Below are 19,868 nucleotides of genomic sequence, written 5' to 3' on the forward strand. Positions count from 1 at the left end.
GGCTAAAGGCCATTATGTTGAAAGAATTAAAATACATCCCTATTCTTAAGATTTGAAAATAAGTTGGCTAGGAATCTAACAGTACTATATTTCATTGGAGAAAAATTTTATGCCATCTCTTATGCTTAGTCCACTGCAAAAGAATTCTAAAAGAGAAAAGAACCAAGTCTTTAAATATTAATATTTATAAGGTAAAATGGTTTATCCAGCTGATAACTTATACCTATGGTAAACTGAGATTTTTATGTATTGAGTGAATATATGCATAATGAATTATATAAAATCAGAGATGTACACCATTGGCATCATTATCTGAATAGAAGAAAGATAGAATAACTTAAACAGTAACCTTATTTTCAAATTATTTAAGCCAAATAATTCTGAATCCAAAAGCTTTGGTCATGTCTAATCCTGCTGAAAGACTGAATTGTAATCAGCCTATGATACATTATGTTGCAAAACTGCAGCACCAGTGCATAAAAGAATCTTGTTTTCCATTAATTCATTCTTTCCTGAAAATGCAAACACTCCATATGCTTAATAACCCAAAAAAGGATGTTCCCACATTTTAAGATGGCCCATTAGTGAGTATTTTATTTTTTAAAAACACACACGAAGTAAACAGTGATTCTCAAAGCCATTTAAAAACACTGACTTAACCTAAGCGCTAAATCAAGAATAGTAACCTGTCGAAAAATATCCCTTCAACTGTTTATTTTAGCAGAACAGCTACAACATATGCTGTGTTTATAGTGACTTGAACTCATTTAATGTGATACTTCCTCCACAAGAATGGATTCAGAGGCAGGATGTAAAAGAAAGAGCTCTAATAGAATCAGAATTAGAGTCCGTAGGAGGATCTCTATCTACTCTAAGGACCCCCAAATGAAAAAAGTTCCACTGGAAATATACTAACCTAAGAATAGAAACATACAAGGTATCTGGAGGCATAAGACTGCCTCACATCCTAGAGCTGTACTATCCAAAAAAGTAACCACTAGCTAGTATGACTGTTTTAATTCATTAAAATCAAATATTTAAATACAATTCATCAGTTACACTAGTCATGTTTCAAGTGCTCAAAAGCTACATGTGGTTAGTGGCTGTAGTTTGGACAACATAGAAAAACTATCCCATAATCGCAATAAGTTCCACTGGGACATCATTATTCTAGAACTCCACATGGGCAAGAACCATGTGTGTCTGAGTCACTAATTTAAGAGCATAGCACAGTACCTGGCACATAGTAGATAGTCAATAAACACTGGTCTAATTAACAACCAAGTGAATAGTTATCATGTGAATTTTTTTGTAGCCCCAGTACTCTGCCTCAGACTGGACAAAATCACCACTAATTACACTAATTAGATGACTCACAATCTTCAAAACCCAATACCCCATCTAAATTCTCACATTCTAAATCAAAATAGCTAATACTGGAAGGTGTGTTGTGAAAAAGTTAGGTAAATACACTTAACCATGCCATATTTAAGCTATTCTTGGTAAATGATATATCTGTTTTGTTTACTCTGGACTTCAAAATCTTTACTGCAAAATACCCAAAGGTGTCCTTTAACTCAGATCTTTATAAAAACAATTTTTAAAAGTTGGAAATGACTAACCAACATGATGAAATGAGAACAAAAAGCAGCTTTCTCCAATATACATTAAGTTTAGGATGTATAATACACTGTACATAGTATACCTTGGGATTCTGATCATTATTTTCTAATCCTACTCCAAAGGAAATTCTGAAACTTTTAAATAAGTGTGGTTAAGATAATTGTTCTTGTTTTGGTTTGCTCTGGATTTCTACTCTGAAATGTTCCATATTCTTCTGTTCTATATGATTCAATAGAGAAGAAATGTTCATGTACTTGAAAAAAATTAGTAACACTATTTGCAGACTTTCTCAGCTCTTGCCAGAGAACTTTAAATGTCTAATACTTTCCAACAGATTCTCATGAAGTTTATTTCTTCCATATACTCTACAAACTATGTGCCATTACTTACCTTTTCACTGTACCTCTGTCTTTTGGACTGAACACTATGCAATCTAAGTTCTGCCTATTTGGTTCCCTGTAACAACAGAAATGGGTATGTGCCACTGCTGAGGTCCATTCCACAGAAACATGGAAGACAGTGTGGTATTCCGATCATTAACAACTTTTTTGTAGCTTGTTACCCACCAACACCATGGACCATTCAAACAGCACAGTGGAGGCAAGGTAGAGGTTTGCAAGGGTGAGCCAGGTGTTGAGCAGTGGGGAGGGCACATGAGGAGATAGGATTTTGACTGAAACAATATCAATCAACAACTGGCTGTCATATGTGCAGAGATTTATATTAAAGAGTCCTACATTTCCATGTTCAATGCAGCATTACTCACTAGAGCCAAGATACAGAAACAACCTAAGTGTCTTTGAGAGATGAATGTATAAAGAAGATGTGGTATACATGTATAATAGAATATCATTCAGCCACGAGAATAAAGGTAATCCTACCATTTTCGACAAAATGGATGAAACTGATGGCTCTATTCTAAGGGAGATGTTAGAGCAAGACGAACACTATGTGGTATCATTTACATATGGAATCTACAAGAAAGTCAAACTTATAGAACAGAGAGTAGAAAAATGGTTACCAAGGGCTGGGAGGTGAGGGAAAGAGGGAGAAACTGGTAAAAGGGTACAAGATTTCAGCTCTAAGATGAGTAATTTCTCCAGATCTAATGAAAACATGGTGACAACACGGTATTGTATAATTGCAATTTGCTTGAGAGAGTGGAACTTAAATGTTCTCACACACCCCAAATAAACATGAGGTGATGGATGTGTTCATTCACTAGATGGGGGAAATCCTTTCACAATGTGTACATATATTAAATCACCATAACATACACTTTAAATACCTTATAATTTTGTATGTCAATTGCATCTCAATAAAGCTAAAATTTTAGGAAAAAAAGCCTCTAAACCAATTGAGTCTGTGTAATTTCCTATACACACACACACACACATACACACACACAAAACAGAATGATAATGGGTTTGGGAAATACAAAAATGATACCATCCTTCTCATCCCATTCTTTACCTAAACATTTAATAAAATATATACAAGAAGGACTAAATATTTTCTCAAAGATCCTAAGATTACAATTAATGTTTGTATCAGATTCCACTATCTATTGCAATTTTCACTTCTCAAGCACTGTATATGATTTGGTTAATGGTTAGTTTTAATATTTACATATAAAAATACATACACATGCAAACACCATTCTCACACACATACACATATGCTACTCAATAATAGAAATTCCCTGAAAATAATGTTTCTGGCAAAAGTTTCACATAGCTAAGCTCTAAAATAGGCATATGGATGAAAAAGAGAAAAAGAGGTTGAAACCTGAGATAAAAAGAAGAGTATCAATAAGTAAAAGCAAAATTCTTAACTGTTGTGTCTGGCAGGTACCCAAATAGAATAGAAGTATTTAAAGGTAAGAATTTGTTGAATTGTTTGATTTTTTTCTTTCAGTCAGCAATCAGCAGACAGTATTGACTAGAATATTGGCTACATGTGGTTATAAGAAGAGGTTCATAGTTACATTCTTCAATGCTGGGAAGTTCCAGCTTCTCCTCATGGTTAGCTTCAAGTAGAAATTATTGAAACCACCTTATCTCCCTCAGGGACTGTCACCCCCTGCCTTAGTCAGTACACTTCAGTTTTTACATTATCACTTGTTTCTCTGACATCTCAATTTTCCTCTCATAAAACCATGAGATTTAATCACACATGTAGCAGAAAACCTTATGTTCTATTTCCTCATTTCCAAGGGCTACAGTTTTGCATCTGTGCTGCCTGCCCACACCATCACAGATTTAATTTGCTTGTTCAAAATTTCAGACATATTTCATGCCTTCTTTCTTGATGATATTCTCACCTCCTTCTCTCTTCCGAACAACCAAAGCTCACCACTGGCTTGGGCCTTCTGACACACAGCAGCCACTGTCCATGTTATCCTAGGAAGTTTCTCTTCATTTCTTCTTGTTTGGAGAAGGTTGTTTCCCTACATATTTCCAATCGTTTTACCCTGATATATTTATAGTCTGAGTTGTTAATATCAATTACAAAAAAAAAAAAGGGTCCCAGAGTTAACAACTTGCATTAATGTCAAACTCCCCAGTAAGCAGCAGTCTGTCCCAGCTCTAACTTTAATTCATGTCCGTTTTCAAAGTCTGACTCTCCTCTACTTATGAAAAAGAGTGTTGTGCTTCGGTCGGTCCCACTGGAGAAGCTAACTCAGCTAGAGTGAGCATAACTCAGGCTCACGTTTGAGGAGTCAGGTGAGTGATTTTCAAAGGCACATTACTACTTCTTTTTTTTTCCATCACATTTTCCCTAGAACAAGTCCATCAAAGGAATTTTTTATCTGACCAATAGAAAAACAGGTAAGTGAGGCAATATTTCAATTTGCCAGAATTGAAACAAATAGTTTATTTTATCCAAAGTTTCATACTCACGATTGTACCCTGGAAAGTCCTTCCTTTATCGCCTGGGCTCAAGTTAATTGAGCTTTGGATCACCTCTACAGTGCTTTTCCTAAGGCATTTGATGAAGCCGGGATTACTGTTTTAAGTCATCTCTAACCTGCCCTTATACTGCCTTCAACAAGTCCTCGTGAGTAAGAGATCCAAATGAGCTGTGAAAAATGGTACCTTTATGAAGCAGGGCCAGTGACACCATGTCACCTTTGCTTTGAAGGAGTCACTTTCTTACTTTTTTAAAAAATGACTAAAAATACATGGATATGTATATCCATTCTCTTATGGTTGGCTGAGACCTTGAATAAGTTAGGTTATGTCTGATAAGAACATAAGCTTCAAGATACTTGTAATAGATGTCCTCATATGCATAGAAAGGGTGATATGACTGAATAATCTAAAGATAAAACCAGAGAAAACTGTTTTTCCCCACGTGGTAATTAACTCACCTGGACTTGCAGTGGTTCTTACTTTAAAAAAAAAAATAGATCCAGTGATATTTTTAAAGATGTTAAGGATTTTCAAAAGATTATTCCTTTATGCTAAAGCTATTCTTCCTTCATGAAAGATTCAATAAATCCCTCAGATATTAAAAGAAGGGGAGGGGCTTTTCTGACTCCCCCAGAATGACCTCATTGACCTATCATTTTTCAGTCTTCGTGTCTAGCCAACTCTTCCCAAACGATTGGAATGAAACAGCAAGTTGTTAAAACATGTGAAAGGAATACTGAAACTTACAACCTTAGGCTTTATAGATTATTTATTTGTAAAGTGCATGTGCTATTAACTGAGAGCTTCAGTAAAAGAAAAACCTACCTCACTTTCTTTGTGAGGTAGTTTCATCGTTCTCTAAAACACCCAAATTACCTCAAAGACTTGTAAATTTCCACCATAAATGTGTTCTAGCAAAAGCTGAATATTAATTGATAATAACTCAAGCATTTTTCAGTGATCAAAATCAAGTCATTACAAAACAAAACAAGTCACCCCTCCAGTTGAGAGTATCTCCAGAAACAAATACTTCACAGAGTCAAAAAACAAGATCTCACCAGAAACATAAATGTACTTCAAAGTTTATCATGAATTAGAATTAATAATTTCCAGTAAATGTATATGCAAACTCATTATGACAAGGCTGTAATAATGCTAAAAAAATGCACTTATATTCTTGAATACTAAAGTTTCTTAGAGACAGTCAGGTGATGAGGTTTGAATTCACATCACAATAATTTTTCAAATACTCAGACCTTGACTTTTTGCTGCTAATTTATCTTTTCCATGAGCCTTTTTGTAAAAGTAAATACATATTTTGACTTTCTCTTCCTTATTGCACAAAAGATCTATACTATTGTATTAGTTATCTATTGCCATATAACCCTAGCAAAATACATATAGAATATCTCACAGTTTGGGTGGGTCAGGAATTCAGGCACAGATTCACTAGATGGTCCTCTGCTTCAGGGTCTCTCATGTGTCAGCCCCATGGTCCCTCACAGGGCCACCATCAAGGTGGCAGCCCAGGCCATAGTGATCTCAGTATTACCTGACTCAGGATCCACTAGCTCCCTCAGTAGTTGCTGGCATGATTCGATTTCTCAGAAGCTACAGGATTGAGGGCCTCACTTCTTTGCTGGCTGTCTGCAAGAGGCTGTCCAGGTGGCCCTCTCTATCAGAACAAGCACATTAGATGGTCCAGAAAGAGGACACCAGCAGGACAGAAATCACTGTCTTTTGTAATGTTGGCTAAAATCCACATGGCTGTCACATTAAAAAAGATGAAAATTTTTCAGTTTTATTGAGGACCATGACCTGGGATGACTGGGGATGACACTCCATCAGAAATTTCTCATCATACTACTCCCAAAGCCATTTGTCTTGGAACAGTTTACATACCTCTTTACAACAGGGTACAGAAAAGAGATTACATTTATCAGTGTATAAAAGCAATATATCAAGGATACATCTTGTTCATATCTTATAAGAACCTACTATGTTGTACATTCTGATACTATCTATGTGCCAGAGGAGACAAGGATTAGGATTTAACCATTCTCCTAAAGACTTCTACTAAGGACATGAGAAACATACTCCCATTTAGTGTTATTTCCTTTGAGCATTCCAGGCTGTTTCTTTCTTGGTCATGGGTGAGGGTCTGTGGCAATCTTGTTGACATGGGCGAGAATGTCTGTATGGCATCTTCACAGCACAGCATGAGTTGTCCAGGCTGACATAGGGCCCCTACAGTTTCAACAGTTCACCTTGCCTTTGGAAACACCAAGGACGACCATAAGACTTCATTTTATTTCATAGTACTCTAGTCACAGAAATGATAGCCCATCACTCTTGCTGTAATGCACCCATGCAAAGCAAGTCATAAAGTCCAGCTACACTCAAGGAAGGTGTGAAAACCATGAAGAGCAATCACTGGAAACCATGTTAGAAGCCACACCTATCTATCTGTCTATCCTCTTTTCCACCTATTTTTTTCACATAAGAACAAATTGCAGAAATTATTTGCTCTTAATTTATAGACTTTTTCATGGCCGTGTTATATTCCACTAGGTGTTGTCCCATATTCAACCAATGTTTTTATAATTAGGCATTTCTATGAATCCCCATATTTTATTACTAATAGTGACAGAATCAACAACCCTGTACATTTTTATTTCACATTTGTATAGATGTCTCTTCAAAGTAAATCTCTAAAAACTGAGCAATAGATAAATGCATATTTAATTTTATTAAGTTTTGCACCATTCCCCTCCACAGGGATTGCAACATTTTTCCCTCACGCCAACAATATATGACAATACCTGTTTGCCCAGAGCCTTATCAACAAAGTATATTGTCAAGATCTTATGTTTTTGCTAGCCTTTTGTTATTTCTACATATTTAAGAGCCGTTAGATACCTTTTTCTGTGAACTGTTTACATCTTTTACCCGTTTTTTTCTATTAGGTTTTGGCCTTTTTTCCCCTCACTTTTTATGAACCCCTCTTTATATTAAGAAAATCAGCACTTTGTCTAATACATACCTTGTAAAATTTTTCTCCCAATTGCTCACTTGTCTTTTGACTTCATGGATGATTTATTTTTTCCATGAGAAAGCTTTATCAGTCTTTTATTACTTCTGAATTTTAAGCCATAAATAGAAAGACTTTCCCACACCAGTTAGAAAGGAATTCATTAATGTTATTGCCTGGTACTTGAATACCTTCTTGTCTTACATTTATATTTTGTAGTTTATTCCAGCACTTTATGTAAAGCATAGACCCAATTTTATCATTTCTGAAATGGCCAGTTTTCTCAACACCATTTATTTAAAAAGTCCATCTTTTCCACAGAAAATTTAGATACCATCTTTATGAGATACTAAATGTCAGCATGCACTTGGATCTCTTCCTGGAAATTTTTTTCTTCCCATTAGACTAATCATGTACCAGTACAATGCTTCACTAGTACTGGTTTAGTTATTGAGGATTTATATACATTTTAATATCCCTCTCACTGCTGTTCCTCTTGGGGGCTTTTCCAGTTCCTTTCTCATGACTTTTCCACATCGGCTTTATTTTCAATTTGTCTAACTCATAACAAACAAACAAACAAACCACTTGTTGCCATTGCTATAGGGATCATGTTCAACTTCAAACAAGAGAGCTGACATCTCAGTAATGCAGAGTTGCCCTATCCAGGAACAAAGAAAACTATTTACTTATTCAACTGTTCAAAGTTTCTCTCATCTAGTTCTTTCACATTTCTTAAGATTATTGCCATTTTATGCTGCCATTGTATATAGGTTTTTCTCTTTAATCAAATCTTCTACCCAAAATACGGCAACTATTGATTGGAGGGCCTTAATTTTCCATGTTATTACAATGCATCAGTATATCCCAAACCACACAGGCATATTATGCCTATTCACCTGTGAAGTAAATGGAAATTTGAAAGATTCTAAGGTCACCCAAAATTTGCACCTAACCTAATGCTTGAAATCCTAATCGCTTTTAAAGTGGGCGGGGGGTGAAATCTTTACTGCTAGATTTAAGAGTAAAGAAAGCCTAATGATTAGAGTGCATTTTGAAATGTCCTAATTAAATCATAAACAGGAAGGAAAATACTGGTTTTATTGTACAGCTAAAATCAGTATTTACTAAAACTGGCTTAATATTTTAAATAACTAATATTATCTTAAAAACAAAATGACTGAATACATTTTGCAGGCTTCAGAGAGTGCAATGCCAAGTTTACTACTATCTCAGATATAATATTGAAAGAAATAAAGTTCACACATAGTGAACAAACAAATGAATAACACCAATAGGCACTAGGCCATTTATTCATTAGAGTAATGAATGCCACCTCATATTCATTCGGTCAGGAAGAAAAATCTAAGCACTTTCTGTCCACAAACATCAATATTTCTTGCTGATAAATGAAACTGAATCACAAAAGCAAGCAACTTTTATTGATGGTTTTCCCTTAAACTACTACATCTGCTTTTGACAGGCAATAAAATAATAACACTTAATATCAGAACCAAATTCTGTAATCACCAGCAGAAACTCTCTAAAACCTAAAAAAGATGAAGACCCACACATGGACTTGAACTCTAAGTAGTTAAAATGAGATCACCTCAAACAGTTATTTTTAGCCCAAACACATAAGCCAAAGAATACTAAATACAAATCAATTAAGTTGTCAGAAAATCTCTTCAACTCTGGCCCTATAATGTGAAAACTATGCTGTGCAAATTTGCTGAGGTTAAAACTGCAACACCATTTTAGAAACAATGTAATTTTTTTAATGCACATGGAAAAAAAGGAAAACTTTCAGATGGAGTAAATGTCCTTGAGTTCTTAAAAAGGTAAACAGGTTTTGAATATAGTAATGAGAAAGAAAGAACCAACAGGATTTATATGGCTAGACTTACAGCTCACTTTAATATAAAATAATCAAATTGTAAAGATGCCTCCCCCTTCACCTAATTCCACATTCACCTTTAATATTTAACAGTCTCTAGGCATCTCATCCCACCTTCCTGTAAACATTTTAATTCCAACATATTTATTTTCTTCTATAATATTAACCTATTAAAAAGCATATCAGTTTGCCTCAATTTTCTTTCTCTGAGAGTATTTAGGGAATAACAATGACTTAAGTTTTGACATTTAATAGAATTTGGTCACAGCTTTATTAAATTTCACTGAACTGCATCAAGTTCATTTTTAACATAGGGCTGAATATCTTAATGTAACCAAAAAACCCATTAGTAACAATTTCTGATCTTGTACAGAACCGGGTAGGTTCAAATACAGTTTTCAGAAAAGGCCAGAACCAGAAAATCGTAGTTCTGTAAAAGCTTTAAAGGATTTTACAAAACCATGAAAAAAAAGCTTTAAAAACTAAGAATATGACATTTAAGAGATAAGGAGAAACTGTCTGATGGCTTTCTAGTTCAATATAAAGCTTTCTACCTCTTCCCTTCTGCAGCCAAACCAGCCTATCCTTATTAGGGAAGATCCACCATTCCAAAATTTCAAACAAGTCTTTTTTTCCTTCCATAATCAGAAACCTGTACAACAGTCAAAAATATATCTGACAAAACAGGCCTCTTGTCATTTACTGCTGTTTACTCTTGAATGCATTTCACAGCTTGAATAAGTCTTTGTTTTACCAACTCTAGCTCACAAAAAGAGCTCACTTGTCAGCCCACACAGAATATAACTCAAACTGCTTCTTTACAACTTGAGATTATAGAGTGGTGGCAATCCTTTTATACACAGTATCTTAGCAATGCCAATTTGTTTCTGACTTCCACATTTTAAAGCATCCAAATAAGGTCGTTCATTAACTCTCAAATAAAAATTCCTAGTAAGCATTAAAAAAATAGGAATCAAAAAGTGGTTCTTTATCACCAAGGTCATGCAGAAAAATGTAGGCATAACCAACTGCTCGATGAGTAAGTGCATTTACATTAAAGGTTAATATATTCAGTCTTACAGTTCAAGAATAAACCATCTGGTTTCAAATGCAGAGTTGAAATCAGTCTATAAAAAGGTAAGAATTCTTGGAAACAGCTCAGAAATACACACCCAGAAATCTCAAATATATCACCATTTCTTTTTCAGAAAAAAAAAGACTTTATAATTTATATCCAAATCTACCAAGTGAACATCTGCCCTTCTACACATCTATCACTGACACACTGTGAATAAGGTGTTGCTACATCTAGATTTCAATCTACCAAGAGCCACTGTCATTTTAATGCATAGGCATAGCAGCTGCAGCTGCTCTAAGAATTATATTCCCAGTCTCTCTTCCTCCTTCCACCCATGAGCATCTCCCTCTCTAGGCAACTTTGGGCACAGGACAGTCCAGGGTTGTGACAGAAAAGGTAGGAACCTGTGGCCTCACCTCCATGAAACGCCTAAGAAGCTTTGACATTTTTCAACTTACCAGCAATCACTTACTACTCTCCTAGTAACTCAGTATGAGTATTTATCAAGCAGAATAAACTACTTTCTTAATCTTGTGTAAACCCACCAAATAATCAAGCAAGGTCCAAAAATAAAGGTTAAAACACAATCTTCTGGTTGCCAGAAGTCCATTGTATGGGTTACCAACTGCAATATAGCAAACCACCCCAAACCTTAGTGGCTCAAAACAACAGAAATGCATTATTTTTCACAATGCTAAAGGTAGAATGGATGGCTCCTCTGTTTCATGTGGTGTTGGCTAGGATCACTCATGCAAATGCATTTATTTGATAACTGAACTGGGCAGGAAGACCCCACTCACATGGCTGGGACTTTATTACCAACTGGACAACTCGGTTGCTCTCCATGTGGCCTTTCTCTCCATCTGGTGACTCATCTTCCGGGGCCTCTCCACAGGGTTCATCTCACCACCACGAGGATGGCCTAGATTTCCCTGCATGATGGTAGCTATGTTCCAAGAGGGCAAAAGCAAAAGCTGCCACTCCCCTTAAAACCAGGTCCATAACTGCTTCACTTTTCTGTCTACATTATTCTTCGGCCAAAGCAAGTCACAAGGCCAACCCAGCCCCAAGGGAGGGGTGTGCAGGAGACAGATTCCACCTCTTGATGCGAGAGCACGACACACATACAGGAAATGGAGGAATTGTAACAGCTATCTTGGGAAACTATCTACGGCATCTAAGCACAATTTGAATGGAAATTCCTCTAAAGAAAGAGAAAAGGTTTCCTTAAAAAACAGGGTAACAGAAGTTTGCTTGTTAACTCTTTGCTAGTATATGAACAGCCATTAAATGATGGAAGGAAGAAATGTCAAGAAAAGTCTACTTTTATCTAATGCTACGATACTTAGAAATCAGGACAGCATGGCATGCTTCCTTTATTCTTAATATTACTCAGCACTATGATTAGTAACTGCAGTAGCTAATGAGAATTACACTGCTACATGAGACCTTTCCCAGCTTGGCTTGCTTTTGATGGCAATCAGCCATTTCCTACTGCAACAAATTCCCAAGTCCAGAAATTAGAACATATGCTGTCAGAGCACCTTCCCCAACCCACGGATCAGATAGTAGTGCCTATCACTGCACTGGTAGCTGTATTAATACTTACACTGTTTTCATCCCCCATGAATTCAAGTCTTGTCAGGATGTAGGCATGTTTAGAAAGACAATGATGCTATGATAACAATTCTTGGTTTTGAGCAGTTCTTCAAATTTGCAATGGAGGCATGAGGCTACTGCTTTCCCAATAAACTTTCCAATGGCCAGAAGATAGAAAGAAAAGAAGATTGAAACAAAAAGTGATTCCCCCCACCCCCAGCCCAGAGGAAGAAGAATAAGAAGAGTCAGATGTCTAAAGTACCCTTGGTAAACACTGAAACCCTTACTAGCCCCCATAGCCTTTCTCTTTAAATCATCAACAGGAATGGGACTATGGTGGGATGCTCTCTCCAATACCTATCAGGCCCACAACGCAAGCAGAAAAACCTTATGGTCACTGTTGCTCCAATAGTCATTAACCCATCTCTCATTACCCAAATATTTATTAGTACCTACCATGTCCCAGAAACTTCTAGCCTCTTGGGATGCACAATGAAAAAAAGTGGACAAAGTCCTACACATATGAGGCACATAATCCAACAGATACAGACATAAAAAATAATAATAAACATGATAAAAAAGTAAATTAAATTGTGTGTTAGAAGGTGGTAAGTGCTGTTTTAAAAAAAAAAAAAAAAAGAAAAATAGAGCAGGCTACAGGGAATCTGGAGAGTTGGATAGCCGGGTTGAGCTATGAGACTGGATGAGATCATGAGGAGAGTGTGTGCTGGGATATTCCAACAATCAGAAGACAGAGAGAAAGAGAGCGTCCGAGACTGAGAAGAACTGGCCGGTGTGGCAGGATGAAAACCACCGAAGTGTGAAGTCCTAGAAACCTTATGAAGAAAGGGAATCAAGGAAGAAGGTGTAAGCAACTGTGTCATGTGGTCTGAGAGGGCAAATAATATGAAGACAGAATTGATCGTTGAAACACAAGGCATAAAACAAAAGAAAACCGTGCACCACTACACAAACACAGTGCGAAACGGCCCTGTGAGACACTGACTAATCATGCCCTTAATAACTATATAAATTCAGATTTTCAGTTCCATATTCTTCTACTTAAAGTTAAGGGAAAAATGATTAAGTAACTGGTTTTTGTCAGACATGAGTGCAAATATTATTTTTTGATTCCCAAAATCCACAGGGTGTGACCATACACCTTATGCTTAGTTACCTCAATAACAGTGTCTCCCACAGTGCAGGACACAGCCTGTTGTCAAGTTCAGACCCAGGGCACCAGGGCCCATCTGTCTGAAGTCTCCTTTTCCCTAGTCTTACTTATTTACAGAAAATCTGAATGAAAGAAAAAAGTTTTTTAAAAACCAGATAATGCAACAAAAGTTAACCCTAAACTGTAAGAGCAACACTGCAACATCCAAAAGACATTTTTTAAGTTCCACTGGAAAAATCCTTAAACACTATCTTGATTTCTTATGTCTGAGTATCTTTTTACTCCAAATCATAAAACACACTCAAGGCAATATGAAGAAATTGCATAAGGAATAACATTTTCTCCAAAAAGAATTTTACCCACTGTCTGACACCTCTGTGTTACATACAGCAAGTAAATAGCACACTATTAAAAACGTTACTGTTATGTTATCAGGGATGTAAGGGTGGACTCTTAAAATGCTATAGTAACTTATTTTTCTCAGGATAGGAAAAAAGAAAGAGAAAAAAAGAAGAGATCAAAATGATAAACTTTTCAGCAATCTATCACATTTTCCTGATGCCACAATTTTCTACAAACCATGACCTGTACCTTGTCATCCATCTTCCAGCTACAAGAATAAAAGTGATCGCCACTCTACCCATTATCCATATTTCTAAAGAGGCAGTGTGCAAATAAAACTATTTTCCTTATGATTGAATTAAGGATTTCAGAGTTCTGTTCATATTGAAGTAAGACATCCTTTAAAATTATCCTTCACAATGAAACCTGCTCAATCAGTAATGAGATATGCCCTGAATGCTATTACACGTCAGTGCTGCAGGCATTGTGAGTTCATACTGTGGCTCCTGCTTACAAGGAGGTATGGCCTCTAGGGTGTGATAAAATTATATGGGCCTAAAAGTCAACAATAGAGAACTGGCTAAGATTAGCACCAAGTAAGTGATACAGAAAATAAGTGAACCCCATACACAAAAGTAAACTTGAAATGGATCAAAGACCTGAATGTAAGTCATGAAACCATAAAACTCTTAGAAGAGAACATAGGCAAACATCTCCTGAATATAAGCATGAGCAACTTCTTCCTGAATGCATCTCCTCCAGCAAGGGAAACAAAAGCAAAAATGGACTCATGGGACTACGTCAAACTAAAAAGTTTCTGTACAGCAAAGGACACCATCAACAGAACAAAAAGGCCTCCTACAGTAAGGAAGAACATATTTGTAAATGACATATCTGACAAGGAGTTAAATATATAAAGAACTTACATGCCTCAACACCCAAAAAGCAAATAACCCGATTAACAAATGGGCAGAGGACATGAAGAGACAGTTCTCCAAAGAAGAAATTCGGATGGCCAACAGACACATGAAAAGATGCTCCACATCGCTAATCATCAGGGAAATGCAAATTAAAACCACAATGAGATTTCCCCTCACACCAGTTAGGATGGCCAGCATCAAAAAGACTAAGAACAGCAAATTCTGGGGAGGATGTGGAGAAAGGGGAACCCTCCTACACTGCTGGTGGGAATGTAAGCTAGTTCAACCATTGTGGAAAGCAATATGGAGGTTCCTCAAAAAACTAAAAATAGAAATACCATTGACCCAGGAATCCCACTCCTTGGAATTTATCCAAAGAATACAACTTCTCAGATTCAAAAAGACATATGCACCCCTATGTTTATCGCAGCACTTTTTACAATAGCCAAGATATGGAAGCAACCTAAGTGTCCATCAGTAGATGAATGGATAAAAAAGAGGTGGTACATATACACCATGGAATACTACTCAGCCATAAGAAAGAAACAAATCCTATCATTTGCAACAACATATAGAGTTGGAGGACATTTTGCTCAGTGAAATAAGCCAGGTGGAGAAAGACAAATGCCAAATGATTTCCCTCATTTGTGGAGTATAACAATGAAGCAAAACTGAAGGAACAAAATGGTAGCAGACTCACAGACTCCAAGAATGAACTAGTGGTTACCAAAGGAGAGGGGTGTGGGAGGGCATGTGGGGAGGGAGGGAGAAGGGGACTGAGGGTATTATGTTTAGTACACATGGTGTGGGGATCACAGGGAGAACAGTGTAGCACAGAAAAGGCACATAGTGAATCTGTGGCATCTTGCTGCACTGATGGACAGTGACTACATTGGGGTATGGGTGGGGAGTTGATAATATGGGTAAATGTAGTAACCACATTGTTTTTTCATGTGAAATCTTCATAAGAGTGTATATCAATCATACCTTAATATAAAATTTAAAAATAAAGTAAAAAGAAAAGAAAAGAAGTGTTAGGGATCCTCAAGGCTACAAAAGATGACTCTTAAGAGATGTGGTGTAGACAACCTCCAAAAGGCAGTGGGTTTTTCCCAGAACCTTTCAGAAGGAGTAGAAATTGAACCTAGAGGGAAGAGACAGGACATGACATAGACAAAAGCACAGAGCTAAGGTTGTTCTGGGTCAATGACTGGATAAGACCAGCTGAAGTGGAGAAATCAAGCTGAAAGACAATGACGAAAAGAGAAGGACATTAATGGTTATGTACTCAAGACTGCACCAAAGCTGTTCACTCCCTCTCAGTTCTCTCCTCCTATAACTGTACTACCCTTTCCCTAGCCTTTAATTAACCATTACCTTTGGAATCGAAGAGATTTAAATCCCAACTATACTTTTCAATACCTATACAAACTGAGAAAGTTATTTAACTATCTGGGCCTTGGTTTCCTTACATGTAAATGGTGATAATTACATGAAGTACTCATCCTTAGTCATCCTGAAGACACTGGAGATAATAAACATAAGACTTTAGTATAATACCTGCAGACATAGCTGCTACTGATATTATTATTACTTTCCAATTTCCATAGGATGGTTCTTTTTTGCTACTCTTGTTATTCATGTTATTGTCATTATTATCATACATGAGAAAACTAAAATCCGGTGATATTATTTAACTTACCTCAAGTGACTTTGAGGATAACTGACAGAACAAAAGTATACTAGAGTCTGGTTGACAAGATCTTAAATTTCGAGTTGAGAAGTTTATTTTCTTATACTGGTAGAGCATCACTGCAATATTTTAATGTAAGAGTAGAATAAAAAAGGCATGCCTTTCGAAGAGTTTATCTGTTTGTTGAAGATTTTACTTAATATTCCCTTATCAGAAATAGAACTTTCTGTCTTTATAGCTCCTCTATAGTCCACAAATGCCTACAACACTTTCTGGCATATGTTGGACAAATTTCTTCCCTCTAGTCTGGACAAGGAATTTCTTAAGAGAGGAGCTAATTTCCTATTTTTCTTTGTATTTCCAGAGCTTAGCAAAAGTGCACTGAATTTAGTGTAGATGCAAAAGTATTTAACGGATAAGTGAATGGATGAATGAGGTAGATATGATAAATTCAAACAGAAGCACTTCTAGGAGTCCACATGGCAGTTTGCAGGACTTATGAACCCCAGTGAAGTTTGTATACAGTATGGAATGTATGTACTTAAGTGCATTTTCAACAAAAAGTTCCATTGTTCTCATCAGATTCCTAGAAATATCGAGGACCTCATAAACATTAAAGATTCATTAGACTCAAAGTAGGGAAATAGATAAAAGTAATTGAATTTGTACAGAAAAAGAATTACAAAGGACTAACAATGCTATGGCAAGAGATAGGGAAAGATTAATACAATAAATGATATTTCATAAATAAGCCCACAGAATTTGACACCAAAAACCAGTAGCAATTAGGGTGAGTATTATATTTAATATATGGTACCATGCAATATCAGTGTCTGGTTAGTACCAGTAAGACATGGCAGAGATGTAATTTTTCCAACTACCTGACTTTTTTCATAAAATGTCTAGTGCTTACAAATTAAAAATGCAGAGAAGATTAAAGATGGCGGCGTGAGAGGAGAGACAGAGGCTTCCTCCTAGAACTGGATACAATTAGAAAATTTAATTGGCGCAACTAATCCTGAGAGAGCAACAGGAAAGAGGACGGCGTCAGAGTGCACACACCTGGACAAAAGAGCAGACCTCAGCGAACCGAGTAACGTACCAGAGCTGTGGCTCCGCGGGACCCAAGCCCCTCCCCAACACCAGCTCACCGGCGGGAGGAAGAGAAACGGAGCAGGGAGGGAGTGGAAGACTTGGGACTGCTGAATACCTAGCTCCGGAGATCTGCGCTGTGAGCGTAAACCTACATTTCATGGTGCTTTCATGAGACTTGCATGAGTACAGGGTTGGAAAGTTAATACAGGCAGAGTTCCTGGGGAGACTGGGATTCCTGCTGCTTGTGGAAAGCAGGGATCCATATCCGGCTGCTCTGGGACAAAAACTTATATCTGTGTGCCCGGCCCACTGGCTCAGGCAGTGGAGACAGGCCCAGCAGCCGGGAGGCCGGGAACAGCTCTTTCCTACCCCCAGGCACCAGTACCGCTCCCCTGCAACCCCTGACATTGCTTCAGGGGCTGAGCAGCTCCAGAATAGAGCTTCTGGACACTAGAGGGCGCCATATACAAACATGAAACGCCAAAGAAACCTTGTCCAGAGTAAAATTGTTAATACAACTCCCAAGAAAGATTTAAATGATATGGACCTCGTGACTCTTCCTGAAAGGGAGTTCAAAATAAAAATCACCAACATCCTAATGGAGGTACGGAAAGACATCCAAGACCTCAGGAATGAATTCAGGTCAGAGATCCAATTGTTAAAGAACACAATGAAGGGTATTAAAAGCAGTTTGGACATGGTGGAGGAGACAATAAATGAAATAGAAACTAGAGAAGAGGAATACAAAGAAGCTGAGGCACAGAGAGAAAAAAGGATCTCTAAAAATGAAAGAATATTGAGAGAACTGTGTGACCAATCCAAGCGGAAAAATATTCGCATTATAGGGGTACCAGAAGAAGAAGAGAGAGAGAAAGGGATAGAAAGTGTCTTTGAGGAGGTAGTTGCTGAAAACTTCCCCAGTCTGGGGAAGGACATAGTCTGTCAGGCCATGGAGATCCACAGATCTCCCAACACAGGGGACTCAAGGAAGACAACACCAAGACACATAGTAATTAAAATGGGAAAGATCAAGGATAAGGACAGACTGTTAAAAGCAGCCAGAGGCAGAAATAAGATCACATACAAAGAAAAGCCCATCAGGCTAACATCAGACTTCTCAGCAGAAACCTTACAGGCCAGAAGGGAGTGGAATGATGTATTAAATGCCATGAAGCAGAAGAGCCTGGAACCAAGATTACTTAATCCAGCAAGATTATCATTTAAATTTGAAGGAGGGATTAAACAATTTCCAGATAAGCAAAAGCTGAGAGAGTTTACCTCCCACAAACCATCTCTGCAGTCTATTTTGGAGGGACTGCTATAGATGGAAGTGTTCCTATGGTTGGATAGCTGTCACCAGAGGTAGTAAAATCACGGTAGGGAGGGTGGAGCAGATGATTGCGAGGCAAATGCAAAATTAAATTGACAATCCCCAAAGTCAATCAAGGGATAGACAAAAAGTACAGAATTTGATACCTAATATATAAAGAATGAAGGAGGAAGAAAAAGGAGGAGAAATAGAAAAGAACCTTTAGATTGTGTTTGTAACAGCATACTAAGTGAGTTAAGTTGGACTCTTAGATAGTAAGGAAAGTAACCTGGAACCTTTGGTAACCACGAATCTAAAGCCTGAAATGGCAATAAGTACATACCTATCAAAATAATCACCCTAAATGTAAATGGACTGAATGCACCAATCAAAAGACATAGAGTCACTGAATGGATAAAAAAACAAGACCCATCTATATGCTGCTTACAAGAGACTCATCTCAAACCCAGAGACATGCACAGACAAAAAGTCAAGGGATGGAAAAAGATATTTCATGCAAACAATAGGGAGAAAAAAGCAGGAGTTGCAATACTAGTATCAGACAAAATAGACTTCAAAACAAAGAAAGTAAAAAGAGATAAAGAAGGACATTACATAATGATAAAGGGCTCAGTCCAACAAGAGGATATAATCATTCTCAATATATATGCAACCAACACAGGAGGACCAGCATATGTAAAACAAATACTAACAGAACTAAAGTAGGAAATAGAATGCAATGCATTCATTTTAGGAGACTTCAACACACCACTCACTCCAAAGGACAGATCCACCAGACAGAAAATAAGTAAGGACACAGAGGCACAGAACAACACACTAGAACAGATGGACCTAATAGACATCTATAGTACTCTACACCCAAAAGCAACAGGATACACATTCTTCTCAAGTGCACATGGAACATTCTCCAGAATAGACCACATACTAGGCCACAAAAAGAGCCTCAGTAAAGTAAAAAAGACTAAAATTCTACCAACCAACTTTTCAGACCACAAAGGTATAAAACTAGAAATAAATTGTACAAAGAAAGCAAAGAGGCTCACAAACACATGGAGACTTAACAACATGCTTCTAAATAGTCAATGAATCAATGACCAAATTAATATGGAGATCCAGCAATATATGGAAATAAATGACAACAACAACACAAAGCCCCAACTTTTGTGGGACG

The sequence above is a fragment of the Manis pentadactyla genome, chromosome 6 (assembly GCF_030020395.1).
Source record: "Manis pentadactyla isolate mManPen7 chromosome 6, mManPen7.hap1, whole genome shotgun sequence".
In the NCBI taxonomy this organism is placed as follows: Eukaryota; Metazoa; Chordata; class Mammalia; order Pholidota; family Manidae; genus Manis; species Manis pentadactyla.